Source organism: Mesoplodon densirostris, chromosome 7 (genome assembly GCF_025265405.1).
Source record: "Mesoplodon densirostris isolate mMesDen1 chromosome 7, mMesDen1 primary haplotype, whole genome shotgun sequence".
Taxonomy (NCBI): Eukaryota; Metazoa; Chordata; class Mammalia; order Artiodactyla; family Ziphiidae; genus Mesoplodon; species Mesoplodon densirostris.
In genome coordinates this window covers 94,501,387-94,525,451 of record NC_082667.1, presented here as the reverse complement: position 1 = coordinate 94,525,451, position 24,065 = coordinate 94,501,387, and the positions used below count along the sequence as shown (strand labels likewise).

Genomic DNA, 24,065 nt, shown 5'->3' with positions numbered 1-24,065 from the left:
TCCTTACTCAATTCCCTGAAGGAGCCCCTTCATCTCAAAGACCTTGCCTGACCTCTTGAAGATGCTTTTCTGTTCAACCCACCAGGGCTTTGCCACAGCTCATACTAAGCCTAGGAACATTAGTGTTAATACTGGAATGTTTTAGTGTTGGACAACTATTCACTAGTTTGGCTTAAAAGGAATATTGGAGTCTAATTTATTAGACTGAGGAGATTAAGGACCATTTCTAGAGATCTGTCAAGGAGCCCAAGCTTTTCCTCTCCTCTTCCTGAAGTTCTCTCCTCATGTCCACGTGTCCCAATTTCCCCCATCTACTCTATAATTGACTGCTCTTTGCAATTACCCAAATATGCCATCACTTGACAATTTTCAATAATCTACAATCATCCATTCCTACTGGCCACATTACTATCCAAACTCTTTCCCAAAAGAAAAAGATAATTTTAGCTTATGCTTGATGTTGGGATGGGAGTGGAGAGATGAATCATTGAAAAGAATCACACTAAGTTGTAAATAACTCACTGAGATTCCACTTCATACCTCCCAAAGATATTTCCATTTTTTGGAGAACAGTCCAATACCTCACAAAATAATAATTCTCTGATGGTAAAATCTTAGAAAAGGTAACTTTGACTTTGTGTATATTAAACTTAGCTGAGTTCAATCAAAGATTAAGAACTACTGATGAGATTTCAGACACTCATCTAAGTTTTGATTCTACTGTCTCACCTCATAATCACCAGTTCCAAATTTACATAAAACATTCTATTAGGTAAAGATGAATTTAATGAAATAAAATTAAATCTTAATCTAAATGCCCAGCTTGATTCTAGCAAATATCAAGCATATTTGTATAATTAGTGTAGAATTTATTTTGGAATGGTTTTTAAGCATTAGATGATGTGGGCCAATGAAAAGAAATGATATTGAGTTACTTGTAGTGAGGTAGATAGATCTAGAGTCTGTCATACAGAGTGAAGTTAAGTCAGAAAGAGAAAAACAAATATCATATGCTAACACATATATATGGAATCTAAAAAAGAAAAAAAATGGTCATAAAGAACCTAGGGGCAAGACGGGAATAAAGATGCAGACCTACTAGAGAATGGAATTGAGGACACGGGGAGGAGGAAGGGTAAGCTGGGACAAAGTGAGAGAGTGGTAGTGTATATATGGACATATATACACTACCAAATGTAAAATAGATAGCTAGTGGGAAGCAGTCGCATAGCACAGGGAGATCAGCTCGGTGCTTTGTGACCAGCTAGAAGGGTGGGATAGGGAGTGTGGGAGGGAGGGAGATGCAAGAGAGAAGAGATATGGGGATATATGTATATGTATAACTGATTCACTTTGTTATAAAGCAGAAACTAACACAGCACCGTAAAGCAATTATACTCCAATAAAAATGTTAAGAAAAATAAAATTAAAAAGTGACTGTGAGGTCAAAAAAAAAATGTGGGCCATTGATTCACTCAAGATCTATATGGTCCTGTTTGAGCAGCTTCTTTATTCTCTGGGTCTTTTTCCTCATTAGTAAAATGATGGAGTTGAACTAGATATATAATTTTGGGGATTACAAGAATGTTTGATTTGCATTACTTATGAGTGCATGAAATACATACAATTTTTAACACACTAGCTAAGTCACACAGGCTTCTTTTGATACAGTCTTTCAGTAGATAGTCATCTTAATCACAGCATCTTTCCTATAAGCAATTGAAAATGTTATTGATCTAAAAGGTATAATTGTTCTACTTAATAATGCCTGAACTTTATTCCAACAAAGACAAGATTTTTTAAATTATAGCAGTAAAAAAACACCTGTAATAGGAACTCCCCTGGTGGTCCAGTGATTAAGACTCCATGCTTCCAGTGCAGGGGGTGCAGGTTCAATCCCTGGTTGGGAACTAAGATCCCACATGCCACATGTCATGGCCAAAGAAACAAAACAGCCCCCCCAAAAAACCACCTGTAATATAATCATAATGCATTTTGCCAAATATATATTTTCTTAATCTTCTATTTTTATATTTGCTTTCTATGTGAAGACAAAATACCAGATTCATTTCTTTTGTTTTACACAATGAGATTCTTTATCCTACAGAGCAGCGTTAAAGTACATTCAGCAAAAGCGGGATAGAGTTTATGCACTGCCATGCACACAACTAGGCAGAGGCAGGGCTCCGAGGACAATTTAACATAATTTGAAGATTTTTATACAGTTGGCTGAGTAGCATGACCCAGGAGTTAAATTGAGTAAGGATTTTGATCAGATTAGATTTGTGATGACAATGAAAAAGAAGGCTGGAAACAATCCTGAAAGGAAGAAACTCATTCCTTAAATCTGCTACTTTCATCTTTTCCTTTTAACGGTCCATCAAAACCCCTCATTCCAGCCTTTTCTGTTCTTGAAACTTTGCTTGGTTTTGATTTAAAGCTCAGTTGCATCTCTTCCTGAAAGATTTATCATCTAACCTAATTCCTAAGTAATAGTACTTGTTTCTAAACATCTTTTCTTACTCCAAAGAGTATTCATATTTTATATTTCTTTCATCTGCCCCAACATCCTTCCAAATTGTACAGTTTTGCCATTTTACTCTAAAGAAAATTATTTTCTGTTTTCTCAGAAAAATCTCATTTTTCTATCTGAATTCTCAGAGTCTGAACATCTTTGAAACATGTGGGACATTAATTACTACAAGATAACTCCTTAATTCCTGAAATTCAGGCTGTTAGTCTAAGGAAAGAGGCCAAAAGTCAAGTCAAAAAGTAATCATCCATGCATTTTAATTTTGTACCAAATTTTTCCTATGTGAGGTTATCATATTACTTACTGAAATTTCTGGTTTTTATGTAACTAGTGGATTGTTGAAGCTCCCTGTAAAAACTCTACACTGAATAAAGAGATGCTTCTATACTTAAGCTATTTACAATTTTTAAAGAAAGAAAAAGACAGCTCATGTTCCCTACCATATTTTCTGGGGATTGAGTGTGTTTAGACATAACTCCAGCTACTAACTTTAGTCTGGAACAAGTCTAGTGTTAGTCACCACGGCCATACATGGTTCCTGTCTCTCTATTTAAATACTCAACAAATGGATATGCCCACCAATGCTGCTGCTATTGTTTTGTTATCATTATCATTACCATCATCATTATTATTTACCATGTAATGTACTAAGTGCCTTATAATACTTCATTTAATATTCACAGCAGACTCTTTGAGGTAGGTAATATTGTCTTTATGCTACATTTAAGGTAAATGAGGCCCAGAGAGGTTAAATAACCTTTCAGAGGTCCCACAGTTAGAAAGTAATAAAGTTAAACTGTCTCAGTGATCCCCTAGAGCTTGTGTTTTGCATTGTATCATATGATTTCCTTGGAGGCTGGTATTCCAAGGATACGCAGGAAAGTAAAGCCATATTGCCTCCAGGGACCTAGGATTAAATGGATTTCACAGTTTCCCCCATGTGTCTTTAATGCCCCAGTATAGTCCTGGAACTTCTCCCATCTAACTGGAATCAATTTTCCATTCTTAGTAAGTTTAAATCACATTTAAAGCATACCCCTTTGGCCTGTTTTCATTTAGTCCAAACTGTTCAAGCTCAAGATAAAATTAAGTCTGCTTTCAACAAGTTAAGTATCTGCTCCATGAGTACTCTGATTTTTTGATCCGTAGTTTGTACATCTTTTTGTTGCAAGAAGCCCAATCCAAATTGGCAAAACAATAAGGAAATGTGTTATCTCACATAACAATAAACCGAGAAGTAATGTGGGCTCCAGGGTTAGTCATTTCATCCTCAACACTGTCTTCAAGTATACAGAATAAGCATTTTCTTCTCAATAGCAAAGTGGCTGTAGCAGTTCCAGGAGTTGCCCCCAGAAATAACAGGGTCTAGTGGAAGAAGAGGAACCATCTCTCTATATTGATCTCTCTTAGGAGCAGTAAAACTTGTAGAATGAAGATGGAACCCTCATGATTGTCTGGGTGTATAGATGTTGGACAGTGAAGAACATTGTCATTTCCATTTGTAGACTGCTTCTACCCAGGGAGATTCACACCTAACCATAGCTCTCATGTATATAATTGTATAACAACGTTGTTAGATGGATGTTACTTGATTCCTAGTTCTACAGATGTAGAAACTGAGGCTCAGAGAGGGTAAGTGTCTGTCCATAGTGAAAATGCTAGTACATTGAATGAGGCATGAAGTGAATGGGCAGGGATTAGCAGCTAGTGATAGAGTTGTTCCTTTTATTTTAAGACAAGACCCCCAAATCCAAATTTTCTCTTCAACTTTATGGCCAGAATGAACTGTTGAAGATAATGTGTGTGTGTGTGTATATATATTTTCCTACTCTTTATTGACTAACCAACTTCTAAAGTAGTGCTTCTCAACCCTGATTGCTCACTAAAACAAAAGCAAAACAAAATAAGAAAAACAAATAAATACTTTTAAAGAATACTCGTGCCCATGCCCTATCTCATAAAATTAAATAAAAATCTTTGGAAATGGGTTATAGACTTTTTAAAATCTCCCTCGGATTATTAATGTGCATCCAAGATATGAATCATAGTCTTAAAAATAAAATCTAAGCTTCTATCTTGAAAGAAGACTCATCATGACCTGACCTCTCCTTCCTGTGTCACCAGTGAGTATTTTGCCTCTCTAATCTGGTCCCCTTGGGGCTCTATACTCTAAAAGTACCAACCTGTTTCTGAACAAATAAGTGTACCAGACTCTTTCAAAATTCTGAGCCTCTGCACATATCTTTTTGCCTGAAATGCTTATTCAACTACTGCATATCCCTCACCATAGGAATTTGATCAACCCCAGTTCAGCCTTTTCATTGTAGCTCAGATATAACATCATCAAGAACATCTTTCTGGGCCCTACCTCATTAAATAAAGATAATCACTCTTTCTGCTATGTTTCCTCATTTTTTATTTACATGTCCGAGTGCAATATCAAATTCACATACCAAGTGAAGTGAAACTGAGTGTCATGTCTCCTCTAATGGGCCATAAGCTTTTTTAAGGACAGATACCAGATTTTACTATCTTTAGGTACTTAGCATGATGCCTAGCACTTGGAAACCACTTAATAAATGTTTGTTGAATTAATTTCTTTTACTTTTTCCTCAATTTCAATAAAACATTTCCTTTTAATTATTATTTTATTTGCAAAAAACATCCTTTCTTCTAGGCATTCCTCTTTTTAAAAAAACAGAGCAGAGGCATATTTTTTATTTTATAATCTACCTGTACATAGTCCAAATATTTTTCTTACCATTTATCTTTCAATCTTAGCAAGAGAATCTTGTGCTAACTTACCCCTTGATAGCTCCACTAAAGCAAATGGAAAAAAAATCACTCTTTCCCTTGGAAGAAAAATCATGCTGTCGCCAGTATAGCAATTTGATAAAAGTCCACTGTGTTCTTGTCTATCACATTCCAAGTTTGGAGCAGGCTAGAAAATCTGACAGTCATTTTGTATTTAATCAGTGCAGGAATAAAAGAGGGCTGTCTGAGTACTGTGCAATGGTTTTTGTAATATATCATTGAAAGTGGCAATCTGATTTGTGGCTAGTCTGAAAAGACAAGTGAATATTGCCACAGATACATTATATTCAAAGTGTATATGGAAAGTTAAGCAGATTTTTCATACTCTTCCAGTCTAGCTTTCACAAGAAGATACTACCAAATGGAGAAAAATCAGTATGCAATCCCAAATTGAGAGGACCTGCAAAGCTGTGAATCCAGAGGGAATAAATATCATCAAAAATGACAGAAGGATTAATGACATGGAATGCATTCCTGTGAAACATAGATTTAATTATTTACAAAGGAGGACCGAGGAATTTTTATTGGTCTTGGTAACATTTTTTTGGCTATGACAGCAAAAGCAAGGGATAAAAGCAAAGACAACAAAAACAAAAATAAACAAGTAGGATTACATCAAAGTAAAAAGCTCTCATAGAAAAATAAACAATTAACAAAATGAAAATGCAACCTACAGAATGGGAGAAAATATTTGCAAACCATACATCTAGCAAGAGGTTAATATCTAAAATATATAAGAAACTCATACAACTAAATAGCAAAAAAAAGAGAAAGAAAATCCAATTTAAAATGGGCAAATTATGTGAATAGATATTTTTCCAAAGAAAAAATACAAATGGCCAAAATTACATGAAAAGGCGCTCAACAGCACTAATGATCAGGGAAATGCAAATTAAAACTACCGTGAAATATCCCTTGACATCTGTTAGGATCACTATTATCAAAAATACAGGAGATTAAAAAGTGTTGGCAAAGAGTGGAAAAAAGGGATCCCTTGTACACTGTCAGTGGGAATGAAAATTGGCACATCCACTATGGAAAAGAGTATGGAGTTTCATCAAAAAATTAAAAATAAAACTACCATATGATCCAGCAATCCTATTTCTGGGTATATACCTGAAGGAAATGAAATCAGTATCTCCAAGAAATATACACACTCCCACATTCGTTGTTATTCACAATAACCAAGATGTGGAAACAATGTAAGTGTCTGTCAACAGATCAGGATACAGAAAATGTGAATATATATATATATATATATATATATATATATATATACACACATACATACATACATATACAATAAAATATTATTCAGCCATTAAAAAAAAAGGAAATCCTGCCATTTGTGACAACATGGATGAACTTTGAGGACATTATGCTAAGTGAAATAAACCAGACACAAAAAGATTCTGTACAATCTTGTTCATATGTGGAATCTAAAAAAGCCAATTCATAGAACCAGAAAGTACAACAATGATTACCAGGGTACAAACTTCCAGTTGTAATAGGATTAGTTTCTGAGGATCTAATGTAGAGCATGCTGACTATACTTAATAATACTTGAAATTTGCTAGAGAGTAGGTCTCACCACACATACAGAAAGAGGTAACTATGTGAGGTGATGGATGTGTTAATTAAGATGATTGTGGTAATCATTTCACAATGTATACATATACCAAATCATCACGTTATACCATTTAAATATATTCAATTTTATTTATTACTAAGAAAGAAAGGAGAACAGAACTATAGCAAATATATAAAAGAAGAAAGGACTATACAAATATATAAAAGAAGAAGAAGGGTGGGGTGCTGTATTAATTAATGTTCTCCAGAGAAACATAACCAATAGGATGCATGTATGTGCAGAAACACATACACATGCGTGGATACATATACACACACACACACACATATATATATACATATATATATATATATATATATATATATAGAGAGAGAGAGAGAGAGAGAGAGAGAGAGACTTATGATAAAGAATTACCTCATGTGATTGTGGAGGCTGGCAAGTCCAAAATTTGCAGATTAGGCCAGTAGACTAGAGACCCAGGAAGTATACGCTACAGTTTAATTCAAAGGCAGTCTTCTGGGGGAGCTCCCTTTTCTTCGGGGAATACAGTCTTTTTCTATAAAGACCTTCAGCTGATTAGATGAGACCCACTCATACCATGGAGGGTAATATTCTTTACTCCTAATCTCATCTGAAAAATACCTTCACAAAAACTTCTAGAATAAATATTCAACCAAATATCTGGGTGTAACCAGGTTGACACACAGAATTAATCATCACAGATGATATTTGAGACATTTCCAAATAAATAAATAAATAAATAAATAAATAAATAAAAGCAATCTTATTCACTCAGAAAATAGGCAATTATAGTCTAAACTCTATGGGGGAAATGAGTGAGATTGAGGTTGTTCCAGGATCCACTTTCTTCTTCACATTAGCACCAAGAGACAGTGAGCAGAAGGAAACCCTAGGAAAACAGGATTATTACCTTGGTCACTATGTTCAAAGCTGGTAGACCAGTTGGCTCCTTGCCCTTCCTCATTGGAGCTGAGCAATGGGCAGCAGCAACATTAGCTCACAGGTTACAGCTCTGCAGGGACACGGGGCAGGGGGAAGGGCAGCACAGAGCTCTTGGAGGATTAGGAACCACACACTCCTGGGAGTCAAGCCGAGGGACACCACACTTAGTGGCCTATCTCTTACTTTACCATGATCACATAACCAGCACCTAGCAAAAGGAAAACAGAAAGTCTTAAATTCAGAGATAAAAATCACAATCAAAATCACCAGCTATCTGAGCAAAATATGCAAGGAACTGTAAAAAGAACAGTTTGACTAAATAACAGAATGTCAAGGAATAACATGGCATGAGATGATACTGGAGCATTAGGAAAGTAGATCATGCAGGCCTTTGTAAGCCAAGAAAACATTTTAACTTCATCCTAAAGGAAAGATAAATCTGTTAAAGGGTTTTCATCTTTGATGTAGCATGACAAATTAGAAAACAAAACAAAACAGATCATATGGCTGCCAGTGGAAACTAGTTTGGAGGGACTTTCCATTTCCAGTTATGATAAAGTTGGTAACCAAGAAAACTTTCCAGTGGTTACCAGTGGGGAGACGGAAGGGGAGAGGGGAAATATAGGGTAGGGGATTAAGAGGTACAGACTATCAGGTACAAAATAAGCTACAATGATTTATTGTACAACACAGGGAATATAGTCAACATTTTATAATAACTATAAATGGAGTATAACCTTTAAAAATTGTGAATCACTATATTACACACCTGTAACATATAAAATTGTACAGCAACTATACTTCAATTTTTAAAACGTTCTAGATAAAACATAAAGTCATCAAATGAGCTAGAAAGAATATATGCATCATTGAAGTCAAATCCACATGAAGTCAAGAACCCAGATAGATAAAGGGACATAGAAACAAACTTTTGGCCTGGGTTCAGCTAAACCTGCAGAACTTGAACTTCGTTCTTCATTCTTTATGGGTACAGGCAAAATAAGACAGGACAGGGCTTCCCTGGTGGCGCAGTGGTTGAGAGTCCGCCTTCCGATGCGGAGGACGTGGGTTCGTGCCCCGGTCCGGGAGGATCCCACGTGCTGCGGAGCAGCTGGGCCCGTGAGCCATGGCCGCTGGGCCTGCGCGTCCAGAGCCTGTGCTCCGCAACGGGAGAGGCCGCAAAAGTGAGAGGCCCGCGTACCAAAAAAAAAAGACAGGGCAAAACCAACCATAGTAAAGAAGATAACAAGAGACTCTACCCTCATGAAGCTGGTACTTAAACTCATCTCCTTCTAGTGCCTCTCTTGTTAAGGAAAACTGCCTCTTTCAACCATGGCACTGAGTGAAGGCGGAAAACACCCCTGTGAAATGTAACATAAGCTGACTTTCTCATGGATTTGCACATCAAATTCCCATGCCTGGGTAAAGCAAAATACCTTAAGTTGTGATTTTAGTTAAAATGATCCCACACAGGTAGTGCCTCTAGCTGCTAGAGAAGTAAAGCAAATCTGCATTGAAGTAAATTGCCTTTATCGTACACATCAAAAAATTCCCACAAAAAAAAATACAATGAAAATGCGCAGCTCACAGTAAAAGTATGATAAAAATAAATTACTAGATACTAAATAAAACAAGCCATCATGAATGAAGACAAGACAAAATAACAAAGAGTTGTAACAGACTGGCAGATAATATAGAATAGTTGTTTACTATATTTAAGGTAATTAAAAAAAACTTAAATATCAATGCAGGGAACAGGAAACTAAAATGACAGAAAAAATTAAAGTATCAAGTAACAATTCAATAAAGAAAGCAATAACTAATATTTAAAATAATCAATGGATGGTTGTTACAATAGCTTAGACAAAAATAAAGAATTTGTGAACTGGAAAATATATCAGAAAAAGAAATCTTCATTGTAACAAAAGAGGCAAATATATGGAAACCAAGAGAGATAACATACATAAGGGATAGAATAAGAAAGCCTAATATATATCAATCCAGACTCCCAGAAAATTAATAGGACAGAGGTTATATTTGAAGCAATAATTGTTGAGAATTTTCCAACTCTAATAGAAGACACCAATTCACAAATACTAGAAGTTTAATAATTTTCTAGTAGGATAAAAACAAGTCTATATTTAGGCCGTCATCTGAACACCAAACATAAAGATATATATTAAAATCATACAAAAATACACTTTTAAAAAGGATAATAGACTGAGAATTGACTTATCAATAGCAACACAATGGAAAGGAAATCATAATGAAATAAAATCTTCAATATGTTGAAAAAAATAACAATTAAGATATTTAACTAGATGCTTCTGGTAACTGCGTATCAGCTTGTTGTAAGTCAATACTTCTTCCAGAAACAACTAGAAAGGCTAAACAAATACAAAGTAAAACCAAAATCTGTTTGAAGGTATCAAAGACCTACCCAGGCACCAAGGGATTGAGGGACCAAGCACAGGGAAGTGATCTTGACATCCACTGTCACTTTTCTCTCTGAGGTATTTGCTGACTTTAGATGATTAAAGACTGAGAAACTGAGCAGAGCTGTGAGTGGTCTTATAGGGTTGGGGAAAAATAGAGCTCAGGGCCAGAAGGAGAGGGGGGCCTGATAAACACCTCAAATTGTCCGTTTGAACTCCCAAAGGACTACACTCTAAGAATAAGGGAAAATTAGAAATAAATACAAACCCTGAAGCCCAGCTTGGAAACAATTTTAATTTTTAATTAAACTGAAACAATCTGTTCCAACCTTAACTGGTTGACAGAAGCAAAGTAAATGATTTTTCTTAAAAAAAACACAGATTAGCCATCAGAGAAATGCAAATTAAAACCAGAATTTGATACTACTACATACTCATCAGAATACCAAAAATTAAAGAGACTGACAATTCCAAATGTTGGCAAGGATGTGAAACTGTCATGTGTTGTTGGTAAGAGTACAGACTTGTGCAAACACTTTGGGAAACTGTTCTGCAGAATCTATTAAATTTCAGAACATGCACATACTTTATTCTCAAATAATTCCACTCCTAGGTATATAGCTAACAGATCAGTATATGTACATAGAAGGATATATGTAGACATGTCACTTAGTATTATTTGGAATAGCCTCAATCTAGAACAATCCATATATCCATCCACCATAGAAAGGATAAGTAATTTCTAGTATATCCATACAGTGGAACACTGTAAACAATGAAAATTACCAAACTATTGCTACATACATGGATGAATCTAACCAACATAATATTATACAAAATAAGGTAGAAACCAAAGAATACATAGTATGTAAAATTATTTATATAAAGTTTGAAAGCAGGTGACACTAATCCATGATGTTACGTATCGAGATAGAAGTTACCTCTGGGAAGGAGGGGGAGAGGAAGGTCATTAGGGAACTCCAAATGTTCTCTGTCTTAATCTGAGTAGTGGTTACCCTGGAGTGTTCAGTTTGTGGTAATTCACCAAACTGAATACACATGAATTATTAATCATCTGCATGTATGTCATATTTTAATAAAAATTATTTTAAAAGGTTGTACACAGTGAAAATATCTTTCAAAAGTAAGGGCAAAATAAAGACATTTTCAGACAAATATAACAGCATAGAGCTTGTTAAAGCAGACTCATTAAAGTAAGTTCTAAACGATGTAATTTATGCAAAAAGTGATATCAAATAGAATGTCTGTGATACAAGAAGGAATAGTGAACAAATAAATTATTAATTGTACAGATAAAGGTAAATCAATGTCTATCGAGTCAATAATAATATCTGATTTGGCTTTAAAAAAATTAAAATAAAACATTAAACAATAGTATATAATTTGGGAGTAGGTTTAAATGGAATTGAAGTTTTCTGAATTCTTATACTGTTTGAAAAGCAAGTAGGACATTAATTTTAGTTTTTGAAAAGTTAACATTCATGTAATAATTTCTACCCTAGCCTCTTACAGAATAAAAATGGTGTAACACTTCCAAACTAGTAGAGGAAAATAGGAAAAAAGAATCAGTCCAAAGGAAAACTAGTGAGGAAAGGAAATAAAACATAGAAAGGACAGAACAAGTAGAAAGCATAAAATGATTTGGTTCCTACAAACCAAAATAATCACTATCACAACAAATATAAATAATTTAAATTCCCCAGTTTAAAAACAAAACAAAAATACAGATTAAATAATATAAAAATCAATCCTAGGTATAAACTCTATGAAAAAACTACTTAAAAGATAAGAACAAAGGATAAGGATGCAGAAAGGTTAAAAGTAAAAGAATCAAAATTATATTTTAGCCAAATAATAGCCAAAAGAAAACTGTTCAAAAACTATGTAAATATCAGGTTAAATGGACTTTGAGGCAAGGTATTCATAGAAATGTAGATGAAAACTTGACACAAATTATAAGTTAAACTCACCAAGAATTAACTATTTAAAAAATTTGGTCACTTAGAACAGTGTAAGATTTTTACACACATATTTATTTCCCTTGTTCTGTGAGTTTTTGTTCTATATGTGTTGAGGATGCAATTTATATGTGCCTAAAAATTTGTAGATTAAGCAGATAATCAGTAAGGTATAAAATATTTGAATATAACAATAAGCTAATTTAATGAACACAACATAAATACAACATAAAACACTAAGCTACAAAACAGCAGGATATACATTTGTTTTGTCTAGCCTACATAGAACATTTACAAAAACAGACTGCAGACTGGACAATAAAACAAGACATATTTCTAAAAGGGACAAAGAGATTTTTCTCTGATATCAATAACATTAAGCTGGAAATATGGATAAAAAGGTGGCTAAGTAAACTCTGTATGTTTGGAACTTAAGAAATATACATCCAAATAAGTCATATGTCTAGAGGAAATCACAATGAAAACTAGAAAGTATTTAGAACTCAATAGACACTATATTAAAACGTGTCATATGATTAAAGAAATACAGATGATTTTTACAGACTTAAAGCTTATATTAGAAAAGAAAAATGGTTAATATTTATTGAGTTAAGCATTCATCTTTGGAAATTAGAAAAATAAGAGCAAAATAAATCCCCCAAAATGGATAGGTAGAAGGAAGTAATAAAAGTAGATGTGGGAAACCAGTTAAAGATTAGTGAAATGTTCAATTGGAAGTAATCTCTTTAGTGACATTGGAGATGGAGAAAAGAAGACTAAATCGAGAAATAATATGAGGCAGGAAGGGGGGAGGGGATGAACTGAGAGATTGAGATTGACAGATATACACTACTATATATAAAACAGATAACTAATGAGAACATTCTATATAGCACAGGGAACTCTGCTTAATGCTCTGTGGTGATCTAAATGGAAGGAAATCTAAAAAAAGAGTGGATATATGTATATGTATAACTGATTCACTTTGTTGTACAGTAGAAACTAACACAACATTGTAAAGCAACTATACTCTAATGAAAAAAAATAGAAATAGTATGAGGCAAGAAAAAAATCTCTGCAAATCAAGTGATATAGAAGAGTGAGGAGAAGGGAGATTTTAAGGTGTATTCCCCACTCTGGGATTAATTCAAATTCTTTTCCACTGGGAATTGATGAACAACTTGGCCAAATATAGGAAGTACATGTTGAATGCAAACATTACCAGTACTTTGCCATTCTACATATTGGGTCTTATTAATTCTCATGACCGCCCTTTGAGCTAGACCTGTTAATATTCTCAGTTAAGCTGAGGCTTCAAATCTATTAACCAACTCAAAGCTAGCGTATGTGTGTGTGTGTATATATATATGAACACACACATATTTATATATATATATTAAAAAATATATACATATATATATAAAACTGAGATTTCAATTGGGTCTTGCATTTAAGAGTCCATATTTTTTCTAGATTCCATTTCAAACATGTTAATTTGAGTTGTCATAAAAACACGTAAGAAATCTCGACAAGTGAATATGATCTGACTATTCCAAAAAAATAGTCAAATATAGGATGAAGATATATTTCAAATGAGCAACTTCATCAACATGTTACTGAGTTGCATCTGTGATTTTTTTTCTCATAATTCACTTTATTTTTCATGATGAAATAGGTGTGTTTCCTTTCCCAACAATTACTTTAATGCACATAAAAAGCAGGGATTTATGAAATGCAATACTTCACAACCTATAAACTCTGGTTTCAATGTGCTCTGCTTGTTGATTTATGAATGACTTGTAGAATTTATTACAACTTTAAGGAGTTAAAATGAATAATCAATCAAAATCTAGTGTCCTTAAAAGTCCACTCAAAAAAAAAGAAAAGTTAGCAGTCTTCCAACATATAGATTAGATTGCTTTACCTAGGGTAACACAAGGCTCAACAGAGAGCAGTCTCTACCTTTTAACAAAATAATCTTGAAAGAGAAACCTTATCAGAGGAGGAAAACAGTAATTATTCAAGGGAATTTCCAATAAATAATAATTTTACATAAATACTGTTTTTTTCATGAAACATTTCATGCCTGTCTAATCATACACAATGAAGAAACAAATAGAAATGCATTATTTTACCATGTTAATTTCTGACAGCAAAATTGCTCAATGAATCCTAAAGAATATGTAACCACTCATGGATGCTTCTCCCTTGTGAAACTAAAAAAATATTAGAGTAAAATTGAATATGCAAAAGAGTTCAGGAGAAAGATAATTTTTAAAAACTCATTTATAGAAAAATAAGATAATTTTTCAGGATATAGAAGGTAATGTTAAAGACATAGAAATTCCACTTTTTACACTCAACTCTCAAATATTCAGGGATTAAAAACAAAGCTAGTTCCAGTTCAAGATGGTGATGCAGGAGGACCCTGAACTTAACTCATCCCAGGGACATACAGAATCTATAGCTACATATGAAACAATTACCTCTTAAAAAATACTAATACTAGCTGATCAACTCCTACACATCAGTAAACAAGAAAATAACCCCCACTGAAGTGGTAGGAGAGGCTGAGACACATTCTTTTTTTTTTTTTTTAGTTGAAATCGGTTGGCCAAGATGACAGAGTAGGAAGGCCCTGAGCTCGCCTCCTCCCATGGGGACAACAAAATTGCAAATATTTATAGAGTGACTATTGATGAGAATGACCTGAAGACTAGCAGAAAACATCTACAACTAAAGATATAGAGAGGGAACCACAGTGGGTCAGATAGGATGGGTAGAGACTTGGTATAATCAAGACCCATACCCCTGAGTAGGCAACCTACAAATGGGTGAATAATCACAATTGCAGAGGATCTCCCCAAGTAGTGAGGAGTCAAATATCACTTTGGACTACCCAGCCTGGGGTTCCTGTACCAAGAAGGACACCCAGAACATTTGGTTTTGAAGGCCAGTGGGACTTAATTTCAGGAGAGCCCCAGCACTGTAGAAAACCAGGACTCTGCTCTTAAAAAAGTCACACACAAAATCTCACATTCTCCAAGACTGAGGGCAGAAGAAATAATTTGAAAAGTGCCTGGCTCAGACTCACTTCCTGATCTTGGAGGGTATTCTGGAGAGGCACAAGGCAACTAGGACTCATGCTCAGAACATAGATGCAGGCAGCAGCAATTTTAGGCAATGCATTCTACCATGTTGGTAAACACCATTTTGGAGTCCTCCCTCTAGCTTATTAGTACTGCAGTCCAGCCCTTCCAGTCAGTAGGCACCAGCCAGTAAGAAACAGTCCTTGGAACCCCGAAGCCAAGCAGCTAACTACATGGATACACAACTCTCCCAACCAGAAGACAGGCTTCCATAGACCTCCACTGAGCACCCCAGTCTCCTGAGACACAACACCATACAACAGAGGGCCATGGACCTGGCACCACCAACCAGCAGGCCAATACCAGCTACAGGAGCCCCAGAGCCCCAAAGCCCCAAAGCCAGAAACACTGGGCCATAGATCTGCCCACCAACATGTGTACACCAGTCCTGGGACTGGTGGTGGTCCTGGGACCACCAGAGCCCCAGAGTCAGCCACCCTGGGATTTGACCCCACCCACCAGTGGTCCAAGACTAGCCCAGGATCCAACCTCACACACCAGCTGGCTCACAATCTTGGGCCCCAGAGTGAAAGAACCCAGGACCCAGCTTCACCCACCAGTGAGCATGCAATAGCCCTAGGATCTGGTCTCAGCCAACAGTGGGTGGGCTCCCTGGTACATTCCCTACCCACTAGCAGGAGACCCTAGCTACAGCACACCCTGGGGCCTTCAGCCGGCCATGTCAAGCACCAATTCCACCACCCAGTGGGCCAGCACAAGCCCAGGCACTGGCTTACCCACCAGTAGACAACACCAGCTCTGGAACCCCTGGCCCTGCAGCCAGCTATCCTGTAACCTAGTCTTGTATACCAGTGGGCTGGCACCAGGACTGGGACTACATGGGTCATGCAGCCAGACAACAGGACTCAGCCCCACCCACCATTGGTTGGAACCTCCACACTAGGCAGAGCCTGGCAACCAACCAGGCCAGGAGTCAGCCATGCCTATTAGCAAGCCCACAGCAGTCAGCTCTACTGTAACAGAAAGGCCCATGCAGTCCACATAGAGGATACTCCTAGAGCATATAGCTCTGGTTAGCAGAGGAGAGTGTGCTGCTGGGCTCCATAAGACATCTCCTACATAAGACCACTTTTGCAAGATCAGGCAATGTAACCAATCTACTAATTTCATAGAAATAAAACCACTGAATTAGGCAAAATAAAACAAAGGAATGTGATCCAGATGAAGCAATAAGATAAAACACCAGAAGAAGAACTAAGTGAAGTGGAGATAAGCAATATACCCAATAAAGAGTTCAAGATAAGATTACAAAGATGCTCAAAGAACTGGGGAGAAGAATGGCTGAATACTGTGGGAAGTTTAACAAAGGGTTCGAAACTATAAAGATGAACCAAACAGCACTGAAACAATACAGTAACTGAAATTAAAAATATACTAGAAGGAATAAAGTGTAGATTAGATAAGAAAGAGGAATGGATGAGTGAACTGGAAGCAGAGCAGTGGAAATCACACAAGCCTAAGAGAAAAAAAAGCTAGCCAAATTGAACAATACATTAAAAAATCATACACTTTGATGAAGTGGATTTATCATAGGGATGCAAGAATGGTTCAGTATCTACAAATCAACCAATGATACATCACATTAACACATTGAAAAAAAATATCAAGTGATCATGTTTATCCCCAAAAATGCAGAAAAAGCTTTTGACAATATTTAACATCCATTTATGATAAAAATTCTCAACAATGTGGGTATAGAGGGAACATAATATTAAAAAGGCCATATATGAAAACCTATTGCCAACATTATACTCAATGGTGAAAAGCTGAAACCATTTTCTCTAAGTTCAAGAACAAGACAAGAACACCCACTCTTGCCATGTTTATTCAAGATAGTATTGGAGAGTTCATGTGGGACTCCGGAGCCAACCAGGAGGCTCTACGGGACCTCGTCCGACTGAGTAGCCGAGACACTGTCCGCACCCCGCCGCCGCGTCCGGGCGATTCATGCGCCGCCCAGGGGAGCGAGCTCGGATTATCTTGTGGTGCGGCCACTCCTCGGGGCCAGGAGCAGGGAAGCCGAGCACGAGAAACCCCCGGACCAGAGCTCAGACTCTTCCCGCCGACCGAATCATCATGACCCACTTCAACAAGGGCCCTTCCTATAGGCTCTCGGCCGAAGTCAAGAACAAGATTGATTCCAAGCATGATCATCAAGCAGAAGAAGATCTTTGCAATTGGATAGAAGAGGTGACTGGCATGAGCATTGGCACCAACTTTCAGCTGGGCTTAAAAGATGGCATAATCCTCTGCGAACTCATAAACAAGCTACAGCCAGGCTCAGTGAAGAAGGTCAATGAGTTCTCATTAAACTGGCCTCAGTTGGAGAATATTGGCAACTTTATCAAAGCTATTCAGGCTTATGGTATGAAGCCACATGACATATTTGAAGCAAATGATCTTTTTGAGAATGGAAACATGACCCAGGTTCAGTCTACGCTGGTGGCCCTAGCAGGTCTGGCTAAAACAAAAGGATTCCAGACAACAATTGACATTAGAGTTAAGTATGCAGAAAAACAAACAAGACGTTTTGATGAAGGAAAATTAAAAGCTGGCCAAAGTGTAATTGGTTTGCAGATGGGAACCAACAAATGCATCAGCCAAGCAGGTATGACAGCCTATGGGACTAGGAGGCATCTTTATGATTCCAAAATGCAAACTGACAAACCTTTTGATCAGACCACGATTAGTCTGCAGATGGGCACCAACAAAGGAGCCAGCCAGGCAGGGATGTTAGCACTGGGTACCCAAAGAGACATCTATGATCAGAAACTAACATTACAACCTGTGGACAACTCGAAAATTTCTCTACAGATGGGTAACCAACAAATTCGCTTCCCAGAAAGGAATGAGTGTGTATGGGCTTGGGTGGCAAGTATATGATCCCAAGTACCGTGCTGCTCCCACAGAACCTGTCATTCACAATGGAAGCCAAGGAACTGGAACAAATGGGTTGGAAATCAGTGGCAGTGATTATCAGGCAGAATACCCAGATGAATATCATGGCAAGTACCAAGATGACCAAGTACCCCAGAGATTACCAATATAGAGACCAAGGCATTGATTGTTAGATTCACAGAGGAGCTCAGTATTTAGCCCGTTGTTTTTATTCAGTGAAAACCAAGCTAGCCTTGAGTAATTTTTACCTTGTCTTCCTAAAACACTATTATGATTATTGTACCTAAAGGAAATACTGCCTTACATACATTCCTTTCTCCTTTTTCTGCCCCTTCCCTAAATAATTGCCTTTTAGTGCTGTAACAGTTAAATGCTACAGCATAACCAATAATTCTCATATGAAGTAAAAAGGAATATGAAAGGGGAGTGCTCTTGTACAGTCAATTCTTTTATTAAAGATCTATGCATTTTTACAATCCTCTACTTCAACTGGTATTTTCAAACAATAGGAACCTTCTTTTTTTTTTTTTACAGTTTAGTATCTGGTTTCTACATGGAAGACTAAACTCATGCTTATAGCTAAACGTGGTCTTTGCCTACTAAATTTAAGATGCAGCATTTTAGAAATTTATATATCAATGTTTCTACAGTATTGTTTCCTAATTTTTAAATAAAGTCCTGATCAGTGTGCCTTTGTGATTATATGTGTACTCATTCTTACCTAAGCCGACAAGATCTTTTCCGATTGGTGTTTTGAAAGGAGTGTGTAAAAAGCTGGCCTGCAGACATTGATGTCTGGGGGGTGTGTTTGCTCTTCCTGTTTGTGCCAATGTATTGATGTAGAGTTGCTCTGTTTTCTTCCACTGTATTTATTGCTGCATTTCTCAGCATAAGCTTATCCCATTGTATTTTTTATAAATAAATATTTTTTTGAAAAAAAATATAGTATTGGAAGTCCTTGCCATAGGAATCATACAACAACAACAACAACAACAAATCAACTGAATCCAAATAATAAGGAAGAAATAAAACTGTCACTGTTTCATATGGCATAATTTTGGATTGGCCAAAAACCTCATTCAGGTTTGTACGTAAACAGTTACAAGAAAAACCTGAGTGAACTTTCTGGTCAGCCCAATACTATATATAGAAAACCCTATAGACTACATCAAAAAACTAATAGAAATAATGAATTCAGTAAAGTTTCAGGAAACAAAATTAGTATGCAGAAATCTGTTACGTTTCTATACACTAATAACAATGTACTAGAAAAAGAAACTAATACAACAATCCCATTTACAATTGCATCAGAAAGAATAAAATACGTAGGAATAAATCTAACCAGGAGATGAATGAACTTTACTCTGAAAACTATAAGACACTGATGAAAGATATTGAAGATAACATAAACAAATGGAAAGATATACCATGCTCATGAATTGGAAAAATTAATATTGTTAAAATGGCCATACTTCTCAGGGCAATCTACAGATTCAATGCAATCTCTATCAAAACACCAAGAGCATTTTTCACAGAACTAGAACAAATAATACAACAATTTGTGGAAATATAAAAGAGCTTGAGTATCCAAAGCAATCTTGAAAAAGAAGAACAAAGGTACAAAACGCCCCACTTTTAAACTATACTACAAAGCTACAGTAACAAAACAGTGTGGTACAGGCCCAAAAAGAGACACATGAATCAATGGAACAGAAGAGAGAGCCCAGAAATAAACCCACACTTATATGATCAATTAATTTATGACAAATGAGGCAAGAATATACAGTGGAGAAACGACAGTCTCTTCAATAAGTGGTGCAGAGAAAAATGGACAGCATCAACTAGCTTTCCTTTAAGGGAAAATTGTCTAAAATATGTAAGCATGATTATGTACAGATTGATATTCTCTTTTTATTTTCCCCCTTATTATTTTTTTTATTGAAGTATAGTTGATTTACAACATTTTGTAAGTTTTAGGTGTACAGCATATCAATTCAGTATTTTCTCAGATTATACTCCATTATAGGTTATTACAAGAAAATGTCTATAATTCCCTGTGCTATACAGTATATCCTTTTTCCTTATTTATTTTATAAATATGAGCTTGTATCTGTTAATCCTATACCCCTAATCTGTCCCTCCCTTCTCTTCCTTCTCCCCTTTGGTAACCACAAGTTTGTTTTCTGTATCTGTGAGTCTGTTTTTTTTGTTTGTTTGTTTTGCATATGCACTCATTTGCATTCTTTTTTAGATTCTACATATAAGTGATATCATACAGTATTTGTCTCTCTCTGCCTGACTCATTTAATGAAACATAATATTCTCTAGGTCCATCCATGTCGCTGTAAATAGCAGAATTTCTATTTTTTTTATGGTTGAGTAATATTACATACCACATCTTCTTAAGCCAATCATCTGTTGATGGGCCCTTGGGTTGCTTACATGTCTTGAATATTGTAAACAGTGTTGCTATGAACATTGGGGTTCACATGTCTTCCTGAATTATTATTTTCATTTTTTCCACATATATACAGAGAAGTGTAATTGATGGATCACACGGTAGTTCTTTTTTCATTTTTAAAGGAACTTCAATACTCTTTTCCATACAGGATTCATCAGTTTACATTTCCAACAACAGTGTACAACAGTGCCCTTTTCTCTACATACTCCCCAGTATTTGTTACTTGTAGACTTTTTGATGATAGCCATTCTGAAAGGGTGAGGTAATACCTCATTGTGGCTTTGATTTGTGTTTCTCTAATAATTAGTAACATTAAACATCTTTTCATGTGCCTGTTATCCATCTGTATGTCTTCTTTGGAGAAATGTCTATTTAGGTTTTCTGCCCGCTTTTCCATTAGGCTGTTTTTGTTGTTGTTGTTGTTATTGAATTGTATGAGCTGTTTGTATATTTTAGATATTAACCCCTTGTTGGTTACATCATTTGCAAATATTTTCTCCCATTTTGTAGGTTGTCTTTTTGATGATTCCCTTTCCCATGCAAAAGCTTTTAAGCTTAATTAGGTACTATATTTTTTTTAATTTTTGCTTTTATTTCTTTTTCCTTAGGAGACAGATCCAAGAATATATAGCTACAATTTATGTCAAAGAGTGTTCCACCTAGGTTCTCTACTAGGTGTTTTAGGGTTTCAGGTCTTATATTTAGGTCTTAAACCATTTTGAGTTTATTTTTTTATATGGTGTGAGGGAATGTTCTAATCTCATTGTTTTTATATGTGGCTGACCATTTTTCCTAGTACCACTTATTGAAGAGATTGTCTTTTTTCCATTGTCTATTCTTGCCTCCTTTGTTGTAGATTAATTGACTGTAGGTGTGTGGGTTTGTTTCTGGGCTTTCTTTTCTGTTTCATTGATATATGTGTCTGCTTTTATGCCAGTACCACATGTTTTAATTATCGTAGCTTTGTAGTATAGCCTGAAATCTGGAAGGATTATTCCTCCACCTTTGTTTTTTTTTTCAGGATTGATTTGGCAATTCAGGGTCTTTTGTGGTTCCTTATAAATATTAGGATTATTTGTTCCATTTCTGTGAAAAAATGTCATGGGTATTTTGATAAGGATTGCATTAAATCTGTAGATTGATTTGAGTAGTATGACCATTTTAAAAATATTGAGTCTTCCAATCCAGGAGGATGGAATATCTTTCCATTTCTTTGAATCATCTGCAATTTCCTTCATCAAAGTTTTATAATTTTCAGAGTATAGTTCTTCCACCTCCTTGGTTATGTTTATTTCTAGGTATTTTTGATGCAACTTTAAATAGAATTTCTTTTTTACTTTCTCTTTCTGATATTCTTTTATTAGTGTTTAGAAATGCAACAGATTTCTGTATATTAATCTTGTATCCTGCAACCTTGAATTCATTTATTAGTTCTAACAGTTTTTTGGTGGAGAGTTTAGGGCTGTCTCTATAGAGTATCATGTTATCAGCAAAAACTGACAGTTTTACTTTTTCCCTTCCAATTTGGATACACTTTCTTTCTTTTTCTTGTTTGATTGCTGTGGTTAGTACTTCCAATACTGTGTTAAATAGAATCAGTGAGAGTAGGCATTCTTGTCTTGTTCCTGAATTTAGTGGGAAGGCTTTCATCATTTCACCATTGAGTTTTATGTTGGCTGTGTGTTTGTCATAAATAGCCTTCATGATGCTGAGCTATGTTCCCTTTATACCCAATTTGATGACAGTTTTATCATGAATTAATGTTAAAATTTTCAAATGCTTTTTCTGCATCTATTGAGATGACCATGTGATTTTTTTCTTTCCATTAATTAATGTGATATATCACATTGATTGATTTGCATGTGTTAAACCATTCTTGTGACCCTGGAATAAATCCAAATTGATCACAGTGTATGATCCTTTTTACATATTGTTGGATTTAGTTTGCTAATATTTTTTAAGGATTTTTTCATCCATATTAATTGAAGTTATTGGCCAGTAATTTCTTTTTCTGTAGTGTCTTTGTCTGATTTTGGTATCAGGGTAATGGTGGCTTTGCAGAATGAATTTGAGAGTTTTCCTTCCTCTTCAGTTTTTTGGAATAGTTTGAGAAGCATAGGTATAATTCTTCTTTATGTTTGGTAGGATTCCCCTCTGAAGCAATGTGGTCCTGGACTTTTGTTTGCAAGGAGCTTTCTCATTACAGATTCAATTTCACTTTTAGTGATTGGTGTGTTTAGACTGTTAGTTTCTTCTTGACTCCGTTTTGGCAGGCAGCATGTTTCTAGAAACTTGTCCATTTCTTCTATGTTGTCCAATTTGTTAGCATATAACTGTTCATAGTATACTCCTATGATTTTTTTGTATCTCTGTGGCATCGGTTGTTATTTCTCCTCTTTTATTTCTTATTTTATTTGAGTCCTCTCTCTTTTCTTCTGGTGAGCCTGGCTAAAGGTTTATCAGTTTTGTTTATCATTTCAAAACACCAGATCTTGTTTTCATTGATCTTTTCTATTTTTTATCTCTATTTCATCCATTTCCTCTCTGATATTTACTATTTCATTCCTTTTGCTGACTTTGGGTTTTGTTTATTCTTCTTTTAATAATTCATTTAGGTGGTAGTTTAGGTTGTTTAGTTGAGATTTTTCTTGTTTCCTACAAAAGGCCTCTATTGTTTTGAATTTCCCTCTTAGAACTGCTATTCCTTCTTCCCATAGTTTCTGGAAAATTGTGTTTTTATTTTTATTTGTCTTGAGGTATTTTCTGATTTCTTGGATTTTATCACTTACCCAGGGTTTTTTGTTTGTTTTTCATCACTCAACATTCTAAGACATTCCAGTAATATTTTAAATCCAAAAAAGTAAAAAGTATACTAATGCAAAAACTAAATTTATCATCTTTCTGCAATTTAAATATATTTAATCCTTTTTTTACCTTTCACTGTAAAAATTTAGATAAAGAAAACCTGAACCTCAAATGAAAAATATTACTATTTTTGTTATTTTTTCTCATAGAATTGGATTGATTATTTCCCACTCAAACCATTTTTTTTTTTCTGTTTTGGTTGGTGAAAACTTCTTGTACATGTCTCATGGATGTCTCTTTATGGTCTCAACATGCAGCATACTATGAAATTTGAATACACAGTTTCCTTGTTTTGTCGCAATAGAAAGCTTTACACAATGAAGGAGGAAAAAACAAGTGAGTGGCAAATTCATGTT

The 24,065-nt window shown here is 35.5% G+C and overlaps 1 pseudogene; it reads left to right on the top strand.

The window, feature by feature from the left end:
• The first annotated feature begins 17,486 nt into the window (after positions 1 to 17,486).
• Positions 17,487 to 18,688, top strand: LOC132493552 (calponin-3-like; annotated as a pseudogene).
• The last annotated feature ends 5,377 nt before the right edge of the window (positions 18,689 to 24,065 follow it).